Source organism: Culex quinquefasciatus, chromosome 2 (assembly GCF_015732765.1).
Source record: "Culex quinquefasciatus strain JHB chromosome 2, VPISU_Cqui_1.0_pri_paternal, whole genome shotgun sequence".
Taxonomy (NCBI): domain Eukaryota; kingdom Metazoa; phylum Arthropoda; class Insecta; order Diptera; family Culicidae; genus Culex; species Culex quinquefasciatus.
Window position 1 is genome coordinate 212,290,809 of NC_051862.1, and position 27,714 is coordinate 212,318,522.

Consider the following 27,714-nt stretch of genomic DNA (forward strand, 5'->3'; position numbering starts at 1 on the left):
GGACATAAAATGCCAACTTTTCAGAATTTTCCAGGTTGTGCAAAAAATCTTTGACCGAGTTATGAATTTTCGAATGAATACCGATTTTTTCAAAAAATTGAAATATTGGTCGCAAACATTTTTCAACTTCTTTTTTCGATGTAAAATCAAATTTTCAATCAAAAAGTAATCAGTCAAATTTTTATGAAGTGCACTGCTTTTAAGTAATTGAAAATTTTAAGTAACATTTTTTTGAATATAGTTACAGTTTTCCCTTTTTTTAAATTAGTGCACATGTTTGCCCACTTCTGAAAAACATATTTTTGAAAAGCTGAGAAAATTCTCTATATTTAGTTTTTTTTTGCAGTGTAGTCCTTATCCATACCTACAACTTGCCGAAGACACCAAATCGATCAAAGAAATCCTTCAAAAGATACAGATTCATGAATTTTCATATATCAATTTTGTATGGACAGCTGCCAAATTTGTATGGAAATTTATATGGACAAACTAATGATGCAAAATGACTTCTTTGGGCATTCCGAAGGCACCAAAAAAGTTTCAGCCTGATTAAAAAATACAAAAATTAAAAATAAAAGATCGATTTCGTTGAGAACTGCTCAACTCATTTCATTTGATTAGAAACCTATTACTTTAAACAAAAAAGCATTTTTAAAATTAAATATTTCTTAATAATTATATTTTTATATAAATTACATTTGTTTACATGTTAAGTGGTATGACTTAATGCTACTATTCATAGTTTTAATTTTTATTTGTTTGTTAAGTTTTATTTTTTTTTCGGCAAGATTTAAAGAGGGAGGTTTATGTTGGTTATGGTGGATACAAAATATTATATTTTAATTCATTTATCAATATCAAATAATTTTAATCATGCTTGCAAGTTTGTATTATTCGTACCTCAAAATTTAATGTAATGAACATTATTTAAAAAAATCCCCATGACATTTTGAAACGCTGCTCGATTTTTTTTTTCAATATTGTTGGCATGATTACTTTTTTTCAGATTGAAAAAGCGTCTAACATCAAAATTTTAAAACTTTTATTTTGAAAATTGCACAGGAGAAAAAGTTTGATCTTTGCGTAAAATGTGTTAGCATAGTTTTAATGTTTTGAAACAATTTATTCAGAAATTTAAATTATCTGTTGACAGTCATATTAAATACCTGATTAATAACATAGAGAAAATCACGCGAAAACTTTTTTTTCAAGGGGTGGAAGTGGGCAACAATATAAAATTTAGGGCTTGTTTCAAAATGATTTACAATTCATCACTTCTTGGACTTGCTTCTCTAGACCCGATCTGTGGTCCCGGAACACTAAGTATGTAGGATGCTGGAAAACTATTATGTGATTAAAAATAAAAAAGTAAACGTTATCAATGTGTTCAATGTACGGAGAAAAATCAGTTTTTTTCAGTTTTCAGTGATTTTTCTCCGTGAGGTTACAATCGGTTTTCAGAGTTTTTTTTTTAATTTGAATATTTATCAATGTTAGTCAGCCTGTGTGGATCAATCGGACCGCGCACTGGACTCACAATCCAGAGGTCGCCGGTTCGAATCCCGGGGCGGACGCAAAAAATTCTAAGTGTAAATATAGGTATTCGGTGCCCTCTCCCCGTGCCCATACCTTCACACTTAGGAGACCCGGGAGGCGGAGTCTTGTCGCAAAAAGAACGATACACGCCTGTGGATCCGTCGACGAAACCGCAAGGTTTAAGAGGGCCACATTATAAGGTGTTACGTCGATTCCGTTCAATGTTAGTCAATAATTATTTATTGGGGGAAAAAGCTTGCCTTCAATTTTCAATGGCCTGAATCAAATTAGATTGAAGAATTATAAATATATTAATAAAGTCCCTTAAAATTTTTCAACAAGCACCGTCACCACAACCTTGAGTAGAAAGTCCTTTTATTGGACGGCACATGCACCGGTCGGCAACTCCGGCAACTTCTGTCGCCCCGTTTAACGGAACGTGTGCCAAGTTGTTGTGGACAAAGACAAAGCGCTTCCAGGCTGGGAAAGGAAAATGTTTATGCGCTTGACACTCTCACTTATAGCTACCCCCAACTAAATTCAATCTCCGTGACTTGGTGGGGCTGGAGCTTGTTGTCACCTCAGCTGGTTAGGACCCCCAGAGTTGGTTCAAGAAGGTTGTGTGGCCATTAGTGAGTTCCACTGGATGGTTCCAACTAACTCATCTTCCGCGAGATTCCTTACAGTTGAAGAAACAAGTTTTTTTTCACGATTGATAGTTTGTTTACTGTACGTAAAACAAACTTTCATTTGATGTGTTGACACTTTGGACAAGGGGTCGTTAAATGTACAATAAGTCATGAGTTTTGTTGTGTACTGGTTAAATTTGTCGAATCTCTCTTATAAACAGAAAACACCCTTTTTCAAAAGTTCACTTAAACGATTCATTACACGTGATAATGGGACAATGCTCTCTCTCTGGGAGATCAATTTGGCGGAGACCTGCCCTAGGGCGGTACATCGTATCAATTACACAGTCCGCACCAACGCAACGACCGCGTTGATGACGTGCTAGCACACGATATAATGACGTATTGCACACCCCAACGGGGCAAAAAGGTGTTCGAGAACTGCGTGCGTGTCTAGGATCGATTAAACGTGGCACTAGGTTGTTTTCACTCTCGATATTTTTATGTGCGAAATTTAAGGACGGATCTTGGGACTCGCAAAATGTCCTATTTGAAATTACGTCATATTATTTTGAGGTAGTTTTTTTTCTGGAATTTTTGAACCATAAAATCTTGACTTTTATATCTTTAAAGTAATTGAAGTCTGCAATAATTTTACATAAGACACTTTTGCAAAGACTGTCATCGCGTAGCTGCATACGAGCGCGGGTTTTCTTTTTGCATAAAAATTACATTTAAACCCGCCATCGACCGTGGTTGAGCTGGCGTAGGGTAGGAAATTGAACGCTCAAAGGGGAAAAAATCGTCGGCGACCTGCTGCTCCGTATTGTGGCGCGTAATGCTCTCACAGTCTTGCACCTACCTCAAGCACGGTGGGAAATTTGGTCAATTTTTTTTGCATTAAAAAAAATTTGAAAAAAAAAAATCTTTTTTACAATTTGATAAACAAAATGATTTATTGAAACCTGATCAGATTATTCAAAATCAGAATGCGAAGTATTCAAAAATTGTTTAGAGTAAGCTTTTCAACGACATTTTTTGACCAATTTTCGCTCCAATTGTTCCACTGTCCCCTCCAGTAACCGCAACCTTTGCGGAGAGATTCTGCCACCCTTCAAACGGCCTCACCTCAGGAGGCGCAGGAGAACTGCACACGTGGGCCAGCATGGCAGAGGAGGGTCGGACGCAAACCGTTCAAAGGCCTTTTATTAAATATGATGACTCAATTGTTTCGAACCGCCCCGGCGACGTTCCCCGATAGTGTGGTAAGAAAAAGTGCGCGATATGGCCGTCGACCGCAAAAAAAAATGCTTTGACCTGAACCTCAACGTCAGACGGTTGCCATCATGCTGCGTGTGCCGGCTTTTATCTAATAAATAATATCGTTCAATTAAATGAGGGTTCGTCGACGAGCGAGGCAAGATTTCACTTTTCATCGCGGTTGAGTGAAATTTTTTTGGCGAATTGCACGCTGCGTGAATGACGGATTGTTGCGTCACTTTGTGCAGCTGGCATAAACTGATAAAATAATTATAATTTTCATTTATAACACCGTGGCTAAGGTTTGAAGGTCTTCTGAAATTCCATGTTTAAAATGTTGTTTTTTTATTTTGAATTTTCCTGAAACATTTACAAATTCATCCAAAAATCATAAATACTAATCACGGCGTGTTTTCTAAAACAACTTTATCAAGAAAACGTTACTTAATCAACCGATGGTCATTGGACGTAATATTAGAACAACACCTACGGGGCTGTTTCATGAAATTGTTCACTTTCAATAGTTATATTACTTTAGTTTTTTTAAGCCTTAAGGCAATAAAAAAATATATCTGTTCATTTTTCCCGGGAGTTTCAAATCAACAAAATCCCGGGAGCCAGATCTCCGGATAGATCCGAACAACTTTTTCATCAAAATATTTGAGATCCGGCAACTGAAATGTGTACAAACATTTTTAAACATGGACACTTAGGTGCTCATAACTTTTGATAGGGTTATCAGATCTTCAATCTTTAGGGCTTGTTGGAAAGGTCTTTCAAATACCTTTCTGAAAATGTATGATCAGACGGATTTTCTTACAAAAACTACCCTTTTTACAATCTTTCAAACTTTAGCCAGAATAGTTTTTTTAGCATAACTTTTGAAATACTTAACAAAACTTCATAATAGTTAATAAAAGGTCTTGTGGGACCCTAAGACGGATCGAATGAGACCAGAACGGCCCAAATCGGTTCAGCCAGTCCGGAGATAATCGAGTGCATTTTTTTCTGTGCACGGACTTACAGACATACACACTCATTTGCGGACTTACAGACATACACACTCATTTGCTCAGAATTTGATTCTGAGTCGATAGGTATACGTGAAGGTAGGTCTACGACGTCAAATTAAGAAGTTCATTTTTCGAGTGATTTTATAGCCTTTCCTCAGTAAGGTGAGGAAGGCAAAGCGAAATGTTTCATCGGGAAGTTTCTGAGATATATCTATTTTAAGTTTTTGGTTTTAAATTTCTTTATTATTTATTGGAAATTTTATACTAACTGTTCAGAAAACTTATGAAATGATTTGTTTCATGTGTCATTTACTCATCAAAATGCGCAAAATAAGACAAGAAACAACTTTGGAGAAGGCTGCAAATCGCTAAACATTTTGAAAATGAAGTTTTAACCATTTTTTTAATACATGGAATTTATTCAGAAATTTAAATCATAAAACAATGTTAAAATATATTTTTATTAGATTATTACATAATTTTTTTTTGTGTACAAATATCACGAGTCTGCTCTGATTTAGCTTGTTCAACCAAAACTTTGGCAGGTTTGTGATTGTTAATAGTATTATTGAATTTTAATGAATAAATTTGATATATTCTTAGGCAAACATTACCCAGGATCAAGCGCAAGCTTCAAAAGTCATATTTTCATGACAATAAAATAAATATAAAATTTTATAAAATGTTAACTGTTAAAAATGCACTTAAAAGTAGCAATACAACTCAACTCTTCCAATTCAGAATGCTGAAAACACCGTCACAAACTTTTTTTTTTGTTTGAACAATATTATTTATTATTTGAACAAAAAAAACAAAAAAGTCTTTCCAAACTATTCGAACAAGAATCAAGAAATAAAACATTTTTTTTATATAGATGAGATTAAAGAAGAGAATCTTATAAATTTCTAAAATAATGCTTTTTCCTTGATCATTTAGTACAAAAAAAAAAAACTAAAACAATCATTTCATACTAATGGAAAGTATTTTTCTTAAAGCTTGCAACAATAGTTTGCAGTTCAATTTCGAGTATTCAACATGTTTTGTATTCATGAAACTGGTTAATGTTTGATTAAGGAAATATGTTATTTATTTATAAAAATCAATCTCAAACCTGTAAAAATTTCGATTGTATCAGCTAATTCCAAGCTGAATCAGAGTAGACCGGTGTTATTTGTACACAACAATTATGTAATAATCTATTTATTCTTGTAAAAATAATATTTTAATGCGGTTTATGATTTTAATTTCTGAATAAATCCCACATATTCAAAAATTCGGTTAAAACAAAATTTCAAAATGTTTAGCGGTTTGCAAACTTCAACAAAGTTGTTTCTTGCATTATTTTGCACTTTTTGATGAGTAAATGACACATGAAACACATCACTTGACAAGTTTCCTGGACTGTTATTTAAAAAATTTCAATAAATGATAAAGGATTTTAAAACAAAAAACTTAAAATATAGATATCTCAGAAATTTCCCGATGAAACATTTCGCTCTTAGAAGCATTGGAAAGCTGAGAAAATTTCCTATAAGATACTTTTGAAAGTAGCAATAACTATTTTTTCAATTAAGGTTGCCCAGAAAACACGCCGTGCTAATGGAATATATGAAAAAGGCTAAAAACATAAATTTTGGCTTTTTGGAATCATGCTTGATTTGCTATTTGTAGCAAATATCTCAAAATTAAATATTTCTCAATATTTGTTAAATTCTTTCCAAAAATAATTTTAGCAAATCAAAGAAGCAATTTCAATTTGTTTAGGGTTCCTTGCTCAAAATAAATAGATTTTTTTTTTATTTGGTGATTAAGGCAATCCTAATTTAGTTTAGAAAAAAAATCTCTTAGGTATAATAGAGAAATTTGTTTTAAAAAAACATATCTTCCCTTTTACTATTTCAACTGTTTTGTCAAAATTCCAATATTTCTCATGAATTCCAGTTTTCTCACAAACCTCCCACAACCTCGCTATACCGAGATGTGATCGTCCCAAGGGGGGGAGGCCGCTGGTGTCGGTAATGTTGAACATTACTCATTGTCGGCACGCATATCGTTCGCCACACACGCGAACATCCTCCCCCTCCCACCTTCAAAACCCCACTTCCAGTGTTCAGACCACAACCCACCGAGGAGGGAAGAGCAAACAGCAAATTACGAGGCGTTGCATAAATATGCATATGCGTAATTGAATTAATTGAGTTTAACAGCAAAATAACAACATCTCGCACTTTGATTATCCTCTCCCCAGGCGAGTTGGAGGTTGCGTTTTGAGAGATGTCATCTTTATTAACTCACAGCGTAACAACGGCGGATCAAAGGCGGACTCAAAACGACGATTGAAAAACATGTTTTCGTCTGTAGTCTGTGAAGTAGAGGAAAGAAAGCTGCTCTAAGGTGTGGGCGGTGGGAGAGATTTTCAAAACTTGATTAAGTGAAGGTGTGTATGAAAATGAACCCTATGGGAAGTGGGCCTCTGTCACTCGTCTCCCGGTGGGAACGCAGTTTGTAGGGAAGAGATTTTCCGTGGTTTAATTTCAGGGTCTTGAGGCAGATGATGAATACCTTGAAGAAGAAGATCTCAAAGAGTTGAAGAAGGGTCGCCCCGTCAGGTGTGCCAGAAGTGGAGGAGGGCCGGCAGCTCAATGGATAATGATAGTATCGCTAGACACGTACCCATAAAATAATTATTGGGTCGGGATTCAAGTTGTTTTTGTTCCACATCTCTTCCCCCAACCTGGCCTCGAAGAAACCCGGACTGTGGTTTCGTTTTCTTTGGTCGTGTTTTTGTCGTTGCCTCCTCTTCTGCGATTCCTCTCTTCCCCTTCGAGTTTGGCCGCTTAGCTGGTTCAGCAGACATCCAGAACCTCGGGTCAAAACAATAAAACGACGACGATCAGAAAAAAGAGAGGAGAACGTGAAGCTATTTTGGATTCTAATCGATTCAAAGCACCAAAGCACGGAAAAGGTGTTTTTATTTCGAAGGGGAGTAGGTCACCTAGAATGGTGGAATTTTATTTAAACATATCTTTTTTGTTTTTCAATAAATTTAGGCCGTTGCAAATATTTTTCAAAGTTTATGTCGCCCCCCTCCTTCAAAAGTGGTCCGAAAAATCAGGGGGCAAAATAAATATTTTTGCAAAAATCTTCAAAATTTTAATGAAAATTGAATTCAAATCAACTTGAAACAATCTAGAACGCATTTTTTGCAATTCCGTCGTGAAACTACTGACTTTTCCTGTCATTCTTGAACGACGAAATAGCCTACTTTTCTGTACCAAAAATAACAGAATCGAATAGCAACACTTTTCAAAATAAATGCTGAAAAGTTCTACTTTTCAGCACTCAAACGGGTGCTGAAAAGTTGAACTTTTCAGCACTTGTTTCGAAAAGTAACACTTTTCAACATTTTTTTTGATTTAAACGACAAAATACATGAAAATTTGACAAAAAAAATCACTCAGTATGTGTTTTTTGGAATTGTAAAAAATGTTGTATGGAACTCGTTGCAAAACTTGATTTTTTCAGCACTCTTCGTATTTATCCAACTCGGTGAACCTCGTTGGATAAATGTACGCCTCGTGCTGAAAAAATCCTCTTTTTGCAACTTGTTCCATAAACTAATATTTCTGCATTTATAATCATATTTAGCATTTTTGGGCTGGATTAAATGTATGTTGAGTTTTTATAAAATTCCAATGTACAGCACCACAAAAAGTTTTTTTTTTTTCGCAAAAAATAGTAGTTTATGCAACAAGTTGCAAAAAGAGGATTTTTTCAGCACGAGTCGTACATTTATCCAACGAGGTTCACCGAGTTGGATAAATACGAAGAATGCTGAAAAAATCATGTTTTGCAACGAGTTCCATACAACATTTTTTGCAATTCCGAATAACACCCATTGAGTGAAATTTTAAGTCAAATTTTCATGTATTTTGTCAATAAATCGTTTAAATCAAAAAAATGTTGAAAAGTGTTTCTTTTCGAAACAAGTACTGAAAAGTTCAACTTTTCAGCACCCATTTAAGTGCTGAAAAGCAGAACTTTTCAGCATTTATTTTGAAAAGTGTTGCTATTCGATTCTTTTATTTTTGGTACAGAAAAGTAGGTTATTTCGTCGTTCAAGAATGACAGGAAAAGTAAGTAGTTTCACAACGGAATTGCAAAAATAAATTTTCGTCAATACTTAGGTATTTTAGAGACTAATGATTGCAAAATAACTGGGCAGGAGTAAAATGCATTTTTAAACACTTTGTTCATTCAAATTCAAATGTTGAAACCATGGCTCGTAAATTCAATGTTAAAACTTTTTTTTTGTTTTTGCCCATCCCCCCCCCCCCCCCACCCCTTTCTCCCCTTCGACTTTGGTCAGAGTCAAGGGACATAAACTTCAAAAATATTTGCAACGGCCTTAATATTAGAAATTTTAAAAAAAATAACAGAGAACCATTTTTTCCAAAAAAAGCCCCCAAAGAAACCCAAAAAAAAAAACAACAACAAAAAAATACTAAAAATACAAAATAAAAAAACAGATTTAAAAAACACAACAAAAAACAAACACTCAAAAAACAAAACGAAACTATAACCAAAAATAAATAAACAAGCAAAAACAAAACTACAAAAACCTAAAAAAATTAAAAAGGCCAACCATTAAAAAAAATCACTGAAAACAAAAAAATTACTGAACAATTAAAAAAAATCAAACATAAAATAAATAAATAGCAAAAACCTAAAAAAATTCAAACATAAAAAAGTCAAGTAACTTAATTAACAAAAAAAAACTAAGAGAAACAAAGCCAAAAAACAACAAAAAAAAAACAAAACCGTAAAACCAAGAAATTGAAAAAATACAAAAAAGAACTAAAAAACTTACTAAAAACTTACAAAACAATAGAAAAAATAAAAAAAACGGTAAAAACCAAAACCTAAAAAAAAAAAGTACCTAATTGTATGAAAACTTAACAACCTATAAAACAAAAAAACAAAAAAAATCAAAAACATAAATAGCAAAAAAACAGAAAAAACCAGAAAAAACCAGAAAAACAAAAAAAAAAACAAAAACCAAAAAAAACGAATCATTAGCAAACAAAAAAAAATCTAAAACCCACAAACAAAAAATCAAAAAAGAAAAAAAACTCAATAAAATTAATCAGAAAAATCAAAACCGGAAAAAACAATACAGCATATTAAAAGACCAAGAGACAAAAAAAAAACAAAAAATTTCAACAGAATAAACCCAAAATTCCGAATACCAAAATAAAACACCAAAACAAAAAAAAAACTAATTACAGAGAAACCTCTTTTCACGCGTTGGCGTTACGTTTTTTGTTCTGTCGATTTCTCTTATACCTTACAGTATTTTCGCAAGCTTCGAAAAGTGTTTTGTAGATCTCAACAAACCCTACAAATTGCTCTGAAAGGATCATAAAAATGTTACGTCGTTGTAGAGAAATCGTACGTAACACATCGTGTAAAAAGAAGTTTTCTCTGTACAGTTGAACCTCGCATAGTGCGCAGGCTAGAGCGTCCAATTTCCCGGGGTTACAAAATTCCCGGGAAACGGGAAATTTTCAACAAATTTCCCGGGAAATCCCGGGAATTCCCGGGAAATCTGAAATTCAACGAAAATCATTCTGATCCTGTTTCTGATCAATATTTAGCAACACATTTGTATAGAACAGCAACTTTAATGTCTAATCTTTAAATCGTACCAAATCGAAAAAAAAATCTGAATTTTTTGTTGAGAAGTAGTATTTTTTTAATCAAATTGTTTGAACAGTAAAAATCTATGGCAACATACAATTGCTTTTAAATTTTTCTCAGTGACCATAAATTGAAATGAAAAAAAATCATGCAGAAATATTGTTTATCATGGCAAATAACTTCTAACAGAATAAGTATTTTCTACATGTGAATAAATAGATAATCATTGAATTTGCCTTAAAAATCTAATTTCTGGCGCTTTTTAACTTGAAACACTATTTCATGAAACCACAACTCAAAGTTTTCAAATATATGAAGCGAGTTTTGAAAATATGGTGGCATTTTTGGGTTGATTCCATATTATACGAATTTGTTTTTAACGTTTTTCATGGTTTCATTTAAGGTTTGATTTTTGTTAAGTTAAGTTAAGTGTAGAAGTGGTTGAAATTAATCGATATTTTTATATTTAACCCTGTTACGCCTTTTATAGCTCACGTGCTTCATAAATTTATAACTTCAAGGCAGAGAACGAACATAGGCACCATGTTTTGCGAAATATCAAAGGTGCAGTGCTTTAGTTGTCACCAGAACCCATTATTTTGGGTGCTTATAATAAGCACCCCAGTTTGGAGGTGCTTATTTTTAACGTTTTTATTTTATTTAAATTTGTATGTAGATTTCAAGATAATTGCTATAGCTGTTAGTTTAAATTTCAACCTTCTTGCTTCTTGGCATTTTTTGAAAACGGGATAAATTGCTGCAGCATTTCCCTCAGCACGGGTTTAACCTTGCGAGAATTGGCGGATGACATTTTTGAAACGATTCTTAGGCTGGATTTTCATGGATTATGCAACGACATCGAGAGCACGAGCATCGAACCAACTCGATGCTCATGGCTTGCGTTACTTCATTTAGCTTGGACACGAACCCAAAATCGACTTTCCGGAATAAGGAACACTTGCATGCAAGTTAACGAAGGATGGAAAATGACATATTCAAACATAAACAAAGCAGCATTGCGTGGCGGTCGGAATTCCAGCACAACTTTAGAAATAAGCTGATGTTGCTCAATAAATCTTTTTCAAAAGGTTGTATGAGTAGACAAGCGTCCTATGGGTGAAACTGAAATCACTAAAATGGCCATAACTCAGCGAAAACTCAACCAATTTTTGCATACTTCTTTGTAAGTTGGACTCGTTAGAATGTCTATTTTCCAAAAATGACCCGCAGAACCCGGAAATGTTCCGGTGGCCGGATATATTCCGGTGGGTCACTGGGTCAAAAATTTTGTTAACAAAAAACATGGAAAATTACAATTTTTCATGTTACGACCTTTGTTCTACCCACAAACAGTGCTGACCATGGATTTTGAACCACCGGGGATGTTCCGGATCGGGCGGACAGGTTCCCTCCCCAGGGGAAGGGACCGGTCAGAGACGGTCAAAAATTAAACGATTTCTATCATGGCAATATGGGAATCAAAGTTTATCATTTTCTAAATCGAGCTCATCTATGATCCCCAAAAATTACTTTTGGGATGATCTGGCTACTTTGGGACCGGTTCCTGGTACTCCGATTTAACCCGGAATATGACAAGTTACGGGATTTGTAAAATATAGCTTATCTATGATCCCCAAAACCAAGAAATTTAAAAAAATTAAAAAATTTAAGAAATTTAAGAAATTTAAGAAATTTAAGACATTTAAGAAATTTAAGAAATTTAAGAAATTTAAAAAATTTAAGAAATTTAAGAAATTTAAGAAATTTAAGAAATTTAAGAAATTTTAAAAATTTAAGAAAATCAAAAAAAAAAATAATTTAAGAATTTTAGGAAATTTATTAAAATTTTATAAATTTAAAAAAAAAATGAAATTTTATAAATTTTATAAATTTTATAAATTTTATAAATTTTATAAATTTTGTACATTTTATAAATTTTATAAATTTTATAAATTTTATAAATTTTATAAATTTTATAAATTTTATAAATTTTATAAATTTTATAAATTTTATAAATTTTATAAATTTTATAAATTTTATAAATTTTATAAATTTTATAAATTTTATAAATTTTATAAATTTTATAAATTTTATAAATTTTATAAATTTTATAAATTTTATAAATTTTATAAATTTTATAAATTTTATAAATTTTATAAATTTTATAAATTTTACAAATTTTATAAATTTTATAAATATTATAAATTTTATAAATTTTACAAATTTTATAAATTTTATAAATATTATAAATTTTATAAATTTTATAAATTTTATAAATTTTATAAATTTTATAAATTTTATAAATTTTATAAATTTTATAAATTTTATAAATTTTATAAATTTTATAAATTTTATAAATTTTATAAATTTTATAAATTTTATAAATTTTATAAATTTTATAAATTTTATAAATTTTATAAATTTTATAAATTTTATAAATTTTATAAATTTTATAAATTTTATAAATTTTACAAATTTTATAAATTTTATAAATATTATAAATTTTATAAATTTTACAAATTTTATAAATTTTATAAATATTATAAATTTTATAAATTTTATAAATTTTATAAATTTTATAAATTTTATAAATTTTATAAATTTTATAAATTTTATAAATTTTATAAATTTTATAAATTTTATAAATTTTATAAATTTTATAAATTTTATAAATTTTATAAATTTTATAAATTTTATAAATTTTATAAATTTTATAAATTTTATAAATTTTATAAATTTTATAAATTTTATAAATTTTATAAATTTTATAAATTTTATAAATTTTATAAATTTTATAAATTTTATAAATTTTATAAATTTTATAAATTTTATAAATTTTATAAATTTTATAAATTTTATAAATTTTATAAATTTTATAAATTTTATAAATTTTATTTATCTTATAAATTTTATAAACTTTATAAATTTTATAAATTTCATAATTTTTTTAAATTTTTTAAATTTTATGAATTTAAAATTGACAAGACAACAGTTTTTCGACGGATCAACTATGGTCCTCTTGGAACGAGCTGTTAAGTAGGACCTTTTCTGTCATGAAGGGCCGCGAAGTTATTTAAAAAATGATTTAAAAATCCATTTTAAATCCATTGCGGTTGTACTAAGGGTTATTGTGCTCAGAAAAATAAGCTTTATCGTTGTGAACAATAATATCTCGAATTTCAGCTTAATTTCAAGACCCAAATGAGGAACGTTAATTTAAAAAATACATTGTGGAATTTTTGAACTGTAAAATTTGGATACATGTAAATTAATATTTAGGAATTTTATTTTTTTACAATTTGACAATTTAAGAATTTTAGAACTTTATAAATTTAACACTGATTTTAAGTACATTATGTTTAGTATTTTAAAATTAAAGAATTTTAGTTATTATGTCGTTATGGTATTTTTGAAATTCGTAACTTCTGAATTTAAGAATAATACAATTCTATAATTATTGAATTTTAGTTCATGTTATTTAGAATTTTTGAATTTCATAATTTTTGAGTATACATATTTCAGAATTTTTAGAATCTTGAATTTGAAGTATTTTTAAAATTTTAAATATTAAGATTTTTAATACTCTAGAATTTAACGTTTTGTTTAGAATGTCATAACTTAAATTAAAGTCATACGATTATTATTATCATCTTTTTTATCGTGCTGGCCTAAGTTCAATTGCATTTATCATAGATTCTTAAATTTTACGCCAGCCATTCGCGTGTTCATTATTTTAGACATTTTTTACAATTACAAAAAAGTGGTGTAAACTGATGAGTAGTATAATCTACAGTAACTTTGAAAAGGGATCGAATATCCGAAGCCTCAATTATCAGAAGTTTGTAATATTTTGGCTTTTCAAGGGGACAAACTAAAAAGTTTCAAAGAAAAAGTGACTACCTGGGGGGGGGGGGTTAACATAATCAAAGAAACCGACCCCCCCCCCCTCTCTCTCTCTCTGGCCAACTGCGTTGCGTACTAAAGAACGCTCTCTAATATCTCGGCTGGTTCGCTTCATACTTGATTACCCTATCATATTTTTTTTGCTCTCTTGCAGAACTGAGAGTAATTATGTTTTTTTTGTCTATTTATCAAGCTTAAGTTTTGTTTTCGTTTCCAGTTCTGTCTATCGTGAAACAAATATACGTTAGGAATGTTTCGGTTTTATTCAATCAATTTGTGCGTCTTCAACACTGCATCAATGTCTCGTATTGTTTGCGACGTTTGAACGGAAGCGCGCCGGAGATTCACAAACAACCCGGGAACGGTGGTGACGAGTTGATTTTGTTGGGAGGCATCATCCTGGTTCGGACCAGCTTTGAAATATTCCGCCTGAATTCCTAAATAGTTTCGTTGAGGATGGTTGGAACTTGCCTTCCAGGGACAGACTCTGTGGTCCCGGAAATCCATCGCATCCTTTTGCTTTTTGTTCTGCAATAGAATATAAAAATAAACACATAAAAATACTTATTTGGAAAATTATTGGCATCCGAAATTTTCCCTGGACGCAACGAATACTTACCATTGCAAAGATTGAGCAAACTGTTCGCTTTATAATTGGCCAATCGATCTTTAATCGTTTTTTTGGCCTCAGAAAATCAAACTTGGAAGTTTTCTGACAGCAACAAAATCAGCTGTTTTGATTTTGCTAAAACCAGTTTGACAGATCAGTCAGATTATTTTCTTCGTTGAGTTTCATTTCCAACATGTTCCCGCCAGTTACCAAGCGTTATTCTGGTTTGTGTCCGGGGTGCGGCGGTGGCATCAAAGCGACGCGGACAAGCATCGTGTTTCGATGCACTGACATTTTAGCAAAGCATGATCGTGAGTATGCTTTCGATGTCGGTCGGTTTAAAATGCTCGAGCATCGAAAATGAAAAGTCGGAAAATCGTATTTTCGTGACTTTCCCGCAATGAGTGGTTAGTTTTATTACTTGTAAAGTCATTTTACATCAATATGAATCATCTTTGAACATTATTTCTTTGAAAAAAAGGAGTTTGCGGCAAAATTCGACCACGAGCATCGAAAGCCGCTTTCGATGTCGGTCATCGAAAAATCCATGAAAATCCACCCTTACAGAAATCGAGGTGCACAAGGGGATTGTGTCCTTCGTTCAAAGTGGCTTTTCATTAGATCTAAACAGCTGCACCAAGAACATCCCTCGGAACATCCTGTATTACTCACGGTTCATTTTCACACTCTTCTGCCTCATCTTTTTGAAGGATTTGGTGTCTCCACGCCAATTGACCCTTAATAAAAAATAACCCAATTGACCCTATTCCGGGTAAAAGTTGAAATAATGTCGCCAATTCTGAAGTCTACTCAAAAAAGTACTAGAAGCCGTCATCTTCTCAAGATCTATTCTCCCCACTCACAATTCGGTCACTGATGTCTAATTTTGGCCACATTTTAACATGCCATTACTCCTCAAGAAGCACAGAATCTGCTACGAACTGACCAAAAATTAGGTTCTAAATAGAGGATGACGATTCTCGAGATTTCCAATTTCCTGGAATCGAGAGTTGAATTTGGCCATTTCGGGAATTCCTGAGACCCGGGAGTTTTTTTTTATTTTGCCAATAGTCTCAAAATTTAAAATGAAAAGTATTAAATTTGTTTCTTTTAATTAATTCATACTAATTCTCATTATTTGGAGGTTCTATAGAAAACCTTTTGATTTTATTCTGAATCTGCAAATACAAAATCGATTCTTAAGTTTTTTAAAACTCAAAATTATAGTTTAGAATATTTACGAATCTTAATTCGCGCTGAGTGATTTTTCAAAAGTTGCACAAACTGGTTATTAGATTTTTAAAAAAAAATAACTAATACAGCTAATATATAATTTCCCAGTATCGGGAATTTTGCAATATGATATAAACAACGACACAAAACAACAAATTAAACCCTTTTTTAGTAATTTTTAAGGTCAACTGTTTTTATTCATTGAAGAAATATTTACAGTTATCAAGAAAATCCATACGTTCTTTAAAAAAACTAGATTATGAGGATTGCTATGCTCAAGAGAAGACATGAGAATTGAACTCAACTTGAAAAATCTTTACCCTCTTAGAAATAAATTACAAAAAAATATTTGAAAATAAAACGTTTGGTTTCATTACTGGGATGTAACTGCTTAATATTTTAAGGTAAATTTTGGGGTCCAAATTTATTTTTTTGCTTCTCTAAATTATAGTTTTTGGAATTTTTGGCATGTTTAAATTTACACTTTCTGAATACTAAGATTAGAGAAGCATTGGTTTATTCGAACTTGAACATCGAACATTGAGCATTCAATGTTCAAAACAATTTTTAATTGTTCAAATGTTTTTTTTCTGTTTAGTTTATATTATATTAGTTAAAAATTTCCCGGGAGTCTCGACCGAATTTCCCGGGAATCGAGAGGGCCAAAAATAGTCGATTTCCGGGAAATTTTTCCCGGGAATTCCGCTCGTCACCCTCTAGTTCTAAATGACAATGTTGACAACAGTTATTTTTTCTGTGGTAACAAAGAAAGACAAGTCAAAGTTACCTTGTTTGAAAAATATGCACCAGCACCGCACCCAAATATTTTAAAGTTCGGTGCTTATCGTAGTTACCTTACTTCAAGTGCAGGTACTTATTTCCCTTCCCTGCTTCAAGCTGTAATTTCTCGAATACTTTTGAACAAATTCGTCTCGCAGAATCCTTTTTGAAAAATTTAATTATGTCAATTCAAATTCACTTCAAAAATAAATATTATCTGAAGTAAACCTTGACATGAAATTTACAGACAAACTAATTAGTTCAATATGAACAGTAGATTGCAATGAATAAAATAAATAAAGTTTAATAATTATTATTTTTGTATAATTTCAATACATTGGTGCAGAAAGGTAGGAAAATGTATACCTCCGCTTGCATTTCGGGAATTCCCGGGAAATTTACAAATTTCCCGGGAAACGGGAAATATTTTTTTCCGGGAATTCCCGGGATTTCCCGGGAATTTTTTTCCCGGGACGGGAAATTGGACGCTCTAGCGCAGGCGTTACGCTTTGTATTTCGTTGATTTCTTGAACACGACACAATATTTTTGCAATCTTTTTGAAGCAACTCGTTCGTCTTGTTCCAATCTACAAATAGCTTTAAAAAGATTGCAAAAATATTATGTCGTATTAGAGAAATCAAAGAAATACAAAGCGTAACGCCTGCGCACTATGCGAGGTTTAACTGTTAAAACAAAACCTTATAGATGATTTTTTTTGGGTTTTTGGTTCTGGGTCTATTGGTTCATAGATAATATATTTATAAATATATATAACATATTTAAATTTATAACATATTTTTAAATTTCGAAAAACAAGGAAAAGGTTTTTCTGTTCAGACATGGTTTTTTTTAACTGTTTTACTTTTAAAGATTATATGTACTACATTTATGTGAAGCTTCACAATGTTTCTTAGATCACCTTTTCTTCCCAAAGTTTTGCATCATTCATAAAAAATATGAGAGTATCCGCAATATTCTGTTTCTTTTCTTTCTTGACTTGTTCTAAAACAAACTTATTTTAGTTAAATCAGATGAACTTTTGAATCATACTATGTATTGTTGACTTTTCAAACCTTGTTTGGAACTTTGGTAGTAGGGCAAATTCAATAAAAATTCAGTTCACTTTTCAGCTCTTGGTTCTAAGAACCGTCACGCCGAAAAAGCCAAACCTAGCCTCCGGAGGTGTTTGTGGATAAAGTTTTTTTCCCCCTTCCGTTCGTGTTCCTTCTCTGGCTGGTCCACTTCTTGGCACACATTTTTCTGCTCACTGGCTGGCTGGTTGGCCACGGCGGTCGCCCCTCGGGGCCAGGGCCAAACATGAGTAGAAGAAGCAGAGAAAAGCTCCCCAGAACCGACGACGACTGCGATTCGGTATTTTTCGTTGGCCTCCGGTTCTGTGGTCGGTTTTTCGTGCACGTAATAATAATGCTTATAATAGGTTAGCGTATACAGTAATTACACAAAAATTCTCTATAATTTACATTTCAACCTTAAGTGATGGTTAGGTATAACAAAACAAGGGAAGCAACACAAAAAAACAAGTGAAAGAAGGTAGGTTCGTGAAGCTGGAGGCCGGGTGGACCGCTTGAAACTTGGGCCACTTGGCTCGAGAACAGAAAAGAAGAAGGTTAAAGAAAAAAGCACATAAATACTAAATCGATTTGAACTTTGAATTTCTTCGTGGCCCCAACTTCGCCAGGACTTGAAGACGGACGCGATTTAACGCCTTTCTCCTGTGGGAAGAGACGCTCCTTATCGTGCCACGTTTATCTAGTGGGTGAATTGCTGGGTTGGGAAAGGATTCCTCTATGTGTTTTGAAGAAAAATTACCCAACAACACAATACTTCCTTGGGGAAGGAGGGTTTGAGTTCTGAAAATAAGACGGTGCATTAAAGTATCATGTGAGAAAAGTTCTCTCAAACCGACAGCATATATTTAGCGCTCGGGAATTAAATTATATGGCAAGCCGAAAGACGTGAAATTACAAACGAACAGTCTGGACAGGGATGTTTTGATCCACTGGTAACTGGGTGGAACACATGGTGCATCGAAGGTCAACTTGAGATGCAGGATGTCTTTAGTCTTCTGTTCTGATAAACATTTTTTTTAAAGATTGATATTTCTTAACATTTTTTTTGAAATCTTTAATTCTTATAAGTTTTATAATGCCTCTTTTTTACGTTTTATTTCAGGACAACTCGAACCGATCAGTTGAGTCAAAGCAGCATAACATTAAAAGGTAAGAGAATACCAGTCACCTCCCAACTCATCACGTGACCCTCCCTACGCATATACATACCCAGAACGCCCCACCAAGGCTCATTAGAGCCGAGTATAATTGAAGCTATCCACTCCCACATTCCTGCTTCCCCCCTTCCCCAAACCGGTAATGGTTGCACTTTAATCATTCCCGTCTCGCCCTCTCCGTCTTGGTCACAGCCTTAGTCTTGGCGCAAGATCTTCGTCACCGAACTCCAACGTCTCGGGCTCGCAAGCAAATCTAAAAGAAGGGCGCGCAGACTGACTGACTGCCAACAGAACCCCGACTCACTAACAACAAAAGAAAAACCAATCAATGGAAACGCAGCTCATTGATGAGGTGGGTGGAGGAGCTAGGCAAGGAAGGGGAGGTGATTCCGGGGAAGACTCTAATCATTCCGTATAATGGACCCTAATTGAGAATAGCCGCCCCAACCAACCCGGCTCCGGCTCAACTTGCGTCCGTCCTTTCAGTGTGATTAACAATTAATCTTATTTTGCTAATGAATGATTGACTGTATTGTGCTGGGGCACGCATGTGTGCGTATGAGTGAGTGTGTGCGAGTCTGTTTGTTGTTGTTGTCGTGAATGGATTAATCCAGAAAAGAGAGAAGAAAGAAAGACATTTTCTTTACATGAGTTAAAGAAGATTTAGGTAACTCTCTACAATCCAACCCCGTCGAGACGCTTCGATTTAAAAAAAAAAATCGCCAAAAAGCAATTGTTCAACCAACTTATGATTTTAAAAAAGCATTGGAAAGAACTCTTAAAATTTGAGAAAATGTTAGGGTTGGAAGTTTGACTTATTTTATGTGACTTTGCCAATATTCTTAAAATTGTTATTATTTTAGGGGTCAATTTTGTCTGTGTTTTTACTGAAATTTCCTATATGTATGCAGTAATCTTTGTAGTGTCCCAGAATATGCCCCTGAGCATGTTTTTTTTTACAGTTTACATAATAATGATGCCATTTTATAACAGAAAATGTGAACAAGGGACCATCCATAAACCACGTGGACACTTTTTTGGGAATCTGTTACCCCCTTCGTGGACAATTGTCCATACAAAAAAATCTTTTTATGGATCGTGGTCAATCGCCATACCCCCTAAAGTGTCCACGTGGTTAATGGATTGTCCCCAAGCAAAAAAATTAAAAAGTGACTGTGACATGAAAAAATTAAATTAGAAAGGCAAAATGTAATGAAAGGAGGTGGTAGAATAGGTCAAATATAACCAAATTAAACATAAACTTAACAAGATAAATGCAAATTTAAATAGTTAAAAAATACACAAGCGAAGTCAACATTTTTGTAAAACAAAAGTTGCTCAAAATGACCTCTTAAACAAGGGAAAAATAAAAAATATCGAACAAATATTTGGGTGCTAGAGGGTTAGCAAACTTTTAATGATTAAATTTACCTTTAAAAATAAGAAATTTTACCTCTAAAAATGTGTAAATTAACCACTTTTCCAGAGTTTTGTCACTATTTCAGTCTAAATTTAGGTAATATTACATCATAAAAGATGTAACTTTACTAACATCTTAAAATTTTTCATCTGTAAATTTATATAATTTTCCACTGTGTGAATGTGTTGAACCACTGCTTATACCATAATTTATTTTTTTTGTCAATTTATGATTTTTGTAAACATTTGTGTTATTTTTAATTATTTGGATAAGATTTATTTTTAATTTTTGGCCTTTTCAGAAAAAAGTACACAGAAAAAAAATCATGGTAATATTACATCTGGTAAGGGGTTCATCTTTTATGTCAGAAAAAAGGTGTAATTTTACCTCTGGAAATGTGTAATTTTACCACTTTTCTGGTGTAATGTCACTTTTTCAGTCTAAATTGAGGTAAAATACCATCATAAAAGAGGTAATATTCAACCTTCCACAATTACACCTTCCAAATTTACACTTTACTGTGTAGTAGGAAAAAGCTTCTACTATTAACTTCATTTCCATTTGATTTGACTGTTCCATAAGTTCTCCAGGATTTCGCATGTTTTATGTTTTTAATTATCGTTTTTTTTTTTTTAAATTTGGATGAAACTTTGTTCGCCAATTCTTTAGGTCAAATTAGTTATTTTGCATTATTGGTGTTTTCATACTAAATCATAAAATTGTGCTATGTCATTTACGCAATTTTACGCGTTTTCAACAGACATTTTGTCGCAAAAACTCTTCTTGACTTTTTGCATTTTCCGATATGTTTTAGTGGACACAAAGTGCCAACTCTTGAGCTGTATGATATACATATGACGGACGTTTAGTTTTTCGCCAAAATTTAATATTCTGAAAAAATTTGATATTTAAAAGTATCAAAAAATTACCCGATAAAATTCCACAAATCATTATGAATTTGGAATGAAAGTAATAGACATGTGTAGAATATTGACATCTGGGACGATAATCTTCAATGTTTGAAAAAATGTGCAATTTTACCTCTGAAAATGTGTAACGTTACCACTTTTCTGTTGTAATGCCACTTTTTCAGTCTAAATTGAGGTAAAATTACGCCATAAAAAAGGTAATATTCAACCTTTCAAAATAATACCTTCTAAATTTACATAATTTGTTACTGTGTAATATATTTGAAGAGCTGAATAAAATTTCTACGGATTTCTTTTTTCGACATTAATGATTCAACAAGGTTGCGGAGATCGAAGTAATCTGGAAGCGTGAACAGACGTATTTTTTTTTCGCTGTCATATTTTGGAATTTGATTTTTTTTAAACGTTCGAATTCAATTTTTTTAACCGGAGTTTCTGTACAAATTTAATGGTGGAAGCGGTTGATGTAGTGTTAGTGGAATATCAAAACCCAGATTTCAACTTCTCGTCGGCGTGATGCTCTTCATGGGGGTGACAATTACACGAACAAGAAGGCAAGATCAGCAACAGCTGGAACACTTTATGGAGTGGTCATCATGTTCCTATTCCAATCTGCCAATCCGGCCAGCAGTAGCAGACTAAATGCATCGTGTGGTGATCAGTACCAACTTGCGGCGTCCGATGCCTTTGCTGCCGGTCGAGCAGTACCAGGATTGCTGCTGGAAGAACTGAAACCTTGAAACCTTGTTTGTTGCTGCCCGCTACTTTACTGTAGTCCTCTTCAAGTCCAGAAGTCTTAGAAGAATTACGATTCAAGTGGCACCCTGCCGGAGCTGTTAAATCTTGATTTGGTGAGATCTATCCATTTTATCTATCATTATTTGATTGACGTTTTTTCCCTTATTTTAAATAATATTCTATTGATCAAATGATATATCCATATTATCCCTTTCCCACCTCCCTTTCTCCTATCCTCATTTCCTCCCCTTCCCCCCCCCTTCCCTAAATATTATTATCTGCCAAATTTACACTTACACACCACACCACAACTGATTCGGAGCGTTTGGTACGGTATGTCCACGCATCCTTCCTCCCTGATGATCTTCCGTTCACTAATGCAACAATAGGCCCTTCTATTCCAGGATGCTTTCTTCGGACTGGCTGCGCTTGTGTTCGATTAGATTAGATTAGATTAGATTAATGATTCAACAAGGTTGCTGAAATATGCAAAAAATAAAAATAAAAATTAATCGATGATGTCTTGGAAACTTTTAATCGAAATATAACGAGCAATTAAGCAACTTTTTGGTCACTTTTTAGAAAGTGTCTTAAAATTAAATGAAAACTACAATGGAATCAACTTTATGAACAACGCTAAGTAGACATGTGTAAAAACTTAACCGATATTCCGTAGAGTTTAATAATTGCCAGTCTGCATAGAATTTAAGGGAAATATTTTTAGCTTTCGATTTATTAACTTTTTTCAAGGCACTTTAGGCCGATGCAAATATTTAAAAAAGTTTTTGTCCCTCGGCCCTGGCTGAGGTCAAGGGGGGGGGGGGGCAAAAAAATAAAAAAAAATATAAAAATTTAAATAACAAGCCACAGTCTTCACATTTAAATGAAAAAAGTGTTTTAAAATGCATTTTACACTAGTTCAGTTGTTTTGCAATAATTAGTTTTCAAAAAATCTAAGATCTGACAAAAACAAAAATTGTATCGAAAAAAAAAATTGCATCGAAAATTTTCTAAAAATCTTAAGATTTTTTAATAAACCCAAACATGCTAAAATAGTAGTTTATGCAACAAGTTGCAAAAAGAGGATTTTTTCAGCACGAGTCGTACATTTATCTAACGAGGTTTACCGAGTTAGATAAATACGCCGAGTGATGAAAAATCAAGTTTTGCAACGAGTTCCATACAACGTTTTTTGCAATTCTGAAAAACACCCTTTGGACAGAATTATAGGACAAATGTCCGTGCATTGAGTCAATGAATAGTTCAAATCAAAAAAATGTTGAAAAGTATAACTTTTCCTAACAAGTGCTGAAAAGTTCAACTTTTCAGCATCCATTTCAGTGCTGAAAAGTAGAACTTTTCAGCATTTGTTTTGAAAAGGGTTACTATTCGATTCTTTTATTTTTGGTACAGAAAAGTAGGCTGTTTCGTCGTTCAAGAATGACAGGAAAAGTAAGTAGTTTCACGACGGAATTGCAAAAATGATTTTAAACGCAGGAGAATGTATTTTAATTTGATTTCAGCTGGTTGCACTTGAATTTTCATTGAAATTTTGAAGTTTATTGTAAAATTTTTTTTTTGCCCCCTGATTTTTCGGGCCAATTTTGAAGGGGGTTGGTTGACAAAAACTTTTAAAAATATTTGTACCAGCCTTATGAAATGTAAATCAGCCAATCACAATGTTGTTACTAACTTGATTGAAAGATGTAAGAAGATCTGAGCAATCAAATTGCTGAATAGCAGATTGAGTTCTTTTTATTGATTTGTTCAACCATTTTCATGTCAATTACCAAGAACATCCCCCTCGGCTAGTCGATACCAGTGATAATCATGACTTGGATATCTTCAGCAAACAAATACTCATAAATACTCACACACCCATACGTTTCATGCCTCTCAGCCAAGATGATATCATTATTCGCCGCGTATTGTAGAGAAATCTGGCTGAATGAAATTTTACGCACTTCAGTTCGGCGGTTCCCAATTTCACCCCGCCAAAGCACCTCCAGGCTGGATATCAGACTACGGGTCTTGAACGCCCCTCGGGAGAAGTCTGTGAAAAAACAGCCGACTCACCGCTCGTTAGACCTTCCTCAAACTCGCACACACACACACACACACACATACACACACACACACACACACACGTACGCAGAAAAGTGATAAATCATCCCAAATAATAATAACGATAATTCTCATCGTTTTGTAGATCGTTAGGAAATTCGTCGCCATCGTGCTAACTTGTCGTACGTGCATTTTGGGCCAAATTGAGTTAAGAACGCCATTTTGTGCAGCTCACAATGCCTCATCTTTTGACCTTCACAGATCCCCAAAATTCGATTTCAATCCTGAGATATTCAACAAAAACCGAAAAAACTCCGTGCATTTTTGTCACTTTACATATGAAAGTAGTTTCAATCTTGTCGTGCTATCTTGTCACTCCATGAAAATTGATGTAAGTGCGACAAAAGGCCAAAGGGATTTCAGGCCAGGAAAGTCAGGATGCGTTTGTCGCACGTACAAGCTAGACTAACGTAAACATTTGTAATTATAACTCGGGACTCCAGCAATCAACTTCAACCAAACTTTGGGACAATGCACAGAATGGTGAGCCAAACAAAACGTGATTATTATTGTTTACATTGCGTGCTCTCGTTTTTGAATATTCAAGGTCAAACATTAAAACGCGTTTTTCTCGGAACGTCAAAATGGCGGGTGCGACAAGATAGCACGACGACGTCGAAATGAAATTGTAACGTCGCTTGCCCTATCTTGCGTTGCCTTCAGGGTTGGTTGTATTTTTCAACAGGGGTAAGAAGATTCAACAGATTTTTCGGGAAGAAAATTTAACCGGAAAGAAATTTAAACACTCGGAATTTCGTACCTAGTCTCTAATCAACAGATTAGAGCAATTGCCAAGCCCAATTGCACCAAAAGGGCCATTTCCGGTGTGAACTCCGGGAGTAAAACGGTACATCCGGACAAGCACGCGTGCTACGGCCAGAACTCAACTCAACAAAAAGAGAGAGGGAGATCATCTCTCGATAATCGTTTCATCCTACAACATGACTAAACATAATCGCGCACTATTGGGAAGGCGACGGCGGGATGACTAGTGGCAAATCGATTGACGCGGCATGTGTGTGGTTCCGGAGGTGGAACCGGGGGGCCGGACCGGAACGTTTAAAAGTTTTTGCTTGGTTCGAAAGTGACGAATCATCGTCGGCGACGTTGGTTTTATAGGACCGGCATCTTCGTAATCGTTATCTTGCTTTGTTTGCATGGGAGGAAGGACTGAAAGAAGTGTGTTAGTCACAGCTTGGTCGTTAGTTGGTCAAACTAGGTTCAGCGATTAGTGAGTCATGGGTTTAATTATTTGATCAAACAAAATAAATAGCGCAAGAAAAAAAAAAGATTGATATGAAAAATTGCTCAAACAGTTGTATTAAATTTCTATCAAGGTTCCAACATTTTCTACAAAATGTTGTCTTTCAGATAAAGATTTGTGATTAAAAAAGCAAAATTCAAACTTACAATGAGATAAAATGGTTACAATTTTTAGTTGATCCAGTGGAAAATATTGATATTTGCATTTTGAAGAATGTTTGAATTTGTTTTACTGTTCAGCTTATTTCTAAATGATTTTTATAAAAATAACTTTGTTTCATTTTCTTCCCATTTCAGAAATTTTTGAAATTGGTGAAAAAATCTCAGATACGCAGCAGATAAAATAATAAAAAAATATTGAAATAACAAGCCATAGTTTCAACATTTGCATGGAAAAAGTGTACACTAGTTCAGTTGTTTTGCTATCATTAGTTTAAAAAAATGTAAGATTTGACGAAACTAAAATTTCAACGAAAAAAAATAACATTTTGCGATGATTAACATCGACAATTTAAAATTGAATTCAGCTAATTGAACTTCAATTTCCATTGAAACTTTGAAGTTTTTAGAAAAAAGTAAATATTTTGCCCCCCTGATTTTTCGGGTTTTTCCATTGCCGATGTTTTGGAGCAGTTCTTTTTGCCAAAAGTTTCTTTTAAATTCAAGAAATTGATTGCTGAAAAATATATCGTTTTATATCAAATACGAAAATCGAATCATCATCAATTTACGATTCGAATATTATGATTTTTTTTAGTTCTATCAACAATCTACTAAAATTTTCTCAAAAGCTCTTGAATGAACAAATTAAAAAAAAAACACTTAGAAATTTAGTGAATTGAGTAGTTTTGGCAGGAAAAATAAAAATTGCTAAAAATCATTGTTGAAATATATTTTACAAGCATAACCTAATAAAAAATCTACAAATACAGATTTTTTTAAACAAATCTTCAGAATTCATTACATGTAAACTATAAAGAGAAATATGTAAAAAAATGCTTTTTCAAAAAAGTAGATTTGCTTTGTTCACTTGGTTAGGAAATCCTGAGCGAAATTCAATTTTATATCACAACTTGTATCGAAATGTTATACTTTTCAATTCTTTTTTTGGAATTGTTTCCGGAATGAAAAAAAAACGTGTTAAACTCGTTTCAAATTTTTTTTCTAAGCACTCGTCTAATTTAATATTTATGCGCGACTGGAGCTGAAAAAAACTTCTTTTTGCAACTTACTATATTAACAAGTATTTTTAGAAAGATTTATTTTTCCAAATTATCATTATTTCTTCAAATTATTATAAGCGAGACACCCAAAATTTCATCACTATGTGCCATAGTATAGTTATTATTTTTTGTCATAAAAAAACATATATTTTTTTTAATGTTATTTAATTAGAATTCGAATTTTATTGTTAAAAAGTGAAAAAAAAGAATTTGTTTCTACAATGTAACTTCTTGCATAGGAAATGTATTTGCAAAGTTACAGCAAAATAAAAAAAATAAAAACAATTATTAGTCATTTACCTTAACTTCAGAGAATTACTAAAAAAACCAACACGACTTGAAAAATTCAAATACTATGCTGTTGAACTTGTAACGAAATTTAGGGATTATTAGCCATAAAAAGTAACAAAAATAGGTTAACAACAATATTGTTTCGTAAACAATCGTAAAATTTCTCCGACTTCAACAAAAAAGGTTATTATCTAGGTCACACGCAAAACTGCTGCAGCTGTCTCTGCCCCCGATTGGCCAATTACCGACAATTACTCTCTCATTATGTCACTTTCGAGGGCCAAGCCAAGTCTCAGCTAATCACAGCAGTGCCCCTCAGGCTAGGGAGAGGGCAAGTGAAAATCGGTGCAATTATTTCATTTTCGATAATTGCCCTCCCAGCAACAGCAACAACAACAACAGTGAGCAGCTGAAAAATCATCACCTAGTCGTTGAACAACAACAGCAGCAGCAGGTTTGGCCTTCCGCTGAAATCACCGTGGTGGTGGTCACTTGAAGATCTTTGGGTAAACATTTAAGCTACTCGAAAGGTAGAAAAAAGTACCTCCTGAATGAACACAAAATCACTGCTCAGGTGGGGTTACCACGACGTACTTCGAACCACCTCTTCAGCAAGATCTTCACCAACGTTAATAGGTCTAAAACAGGTCTTGTGGGTGAACAGTGTAGAGGAAAAAGTGCAACTCACTGGAAGTGAATTTCTCCTCCACTTCCGCTAGAACTAATAGAGCTCCTCGCCCCCACTAGGTTGGTTGCTTGAACTGGGGCACAAAGTGGTGTGCTCAAGAACCTACGCCCCTTCGCCACGCACGA

General features: G+C 33.1%; 1 protein-coding gene and 1 long non-coding RNA gene across 6 annotated transcripts in view; one reads left to right on the plus strand and one right to left on the minus strand.

Annotated features, from left to right (window-relative positions):
* LOC6037900 (LIM domain transcription factor LMO4) overlaps positions 1-27,714 on the plus strand; it is a 470,644-nt gene that overhangs the window by 74,633 nt on the left and 368,297 nt on the right. For all 5 annotated transcript variants that reach the window (XM_038258414.1, XM_038258415.1, XM_038258413.1 and 2 more), the window contains one exon: positions 18,859-18,905. The gene's annotated coding sequence lies outside the window, so the exon portion shown is untranslated. The remainder of the gene's footprint in view (positions 1-18,858; positions 18,906-27,714) is intronic.
* LOC6054749 lies at positions 14,289-14,816 on the minus strand. The gene is made up of 2 exons (XR_005277888.1): positions 14,661-14,816; positions 14,289-14,569 (listed from the first exon to the last, which is right to left on the minus strand). It is a non-coding gene; the product is annotated as an uncharacterized LOC6054749 (long non-coding RNA).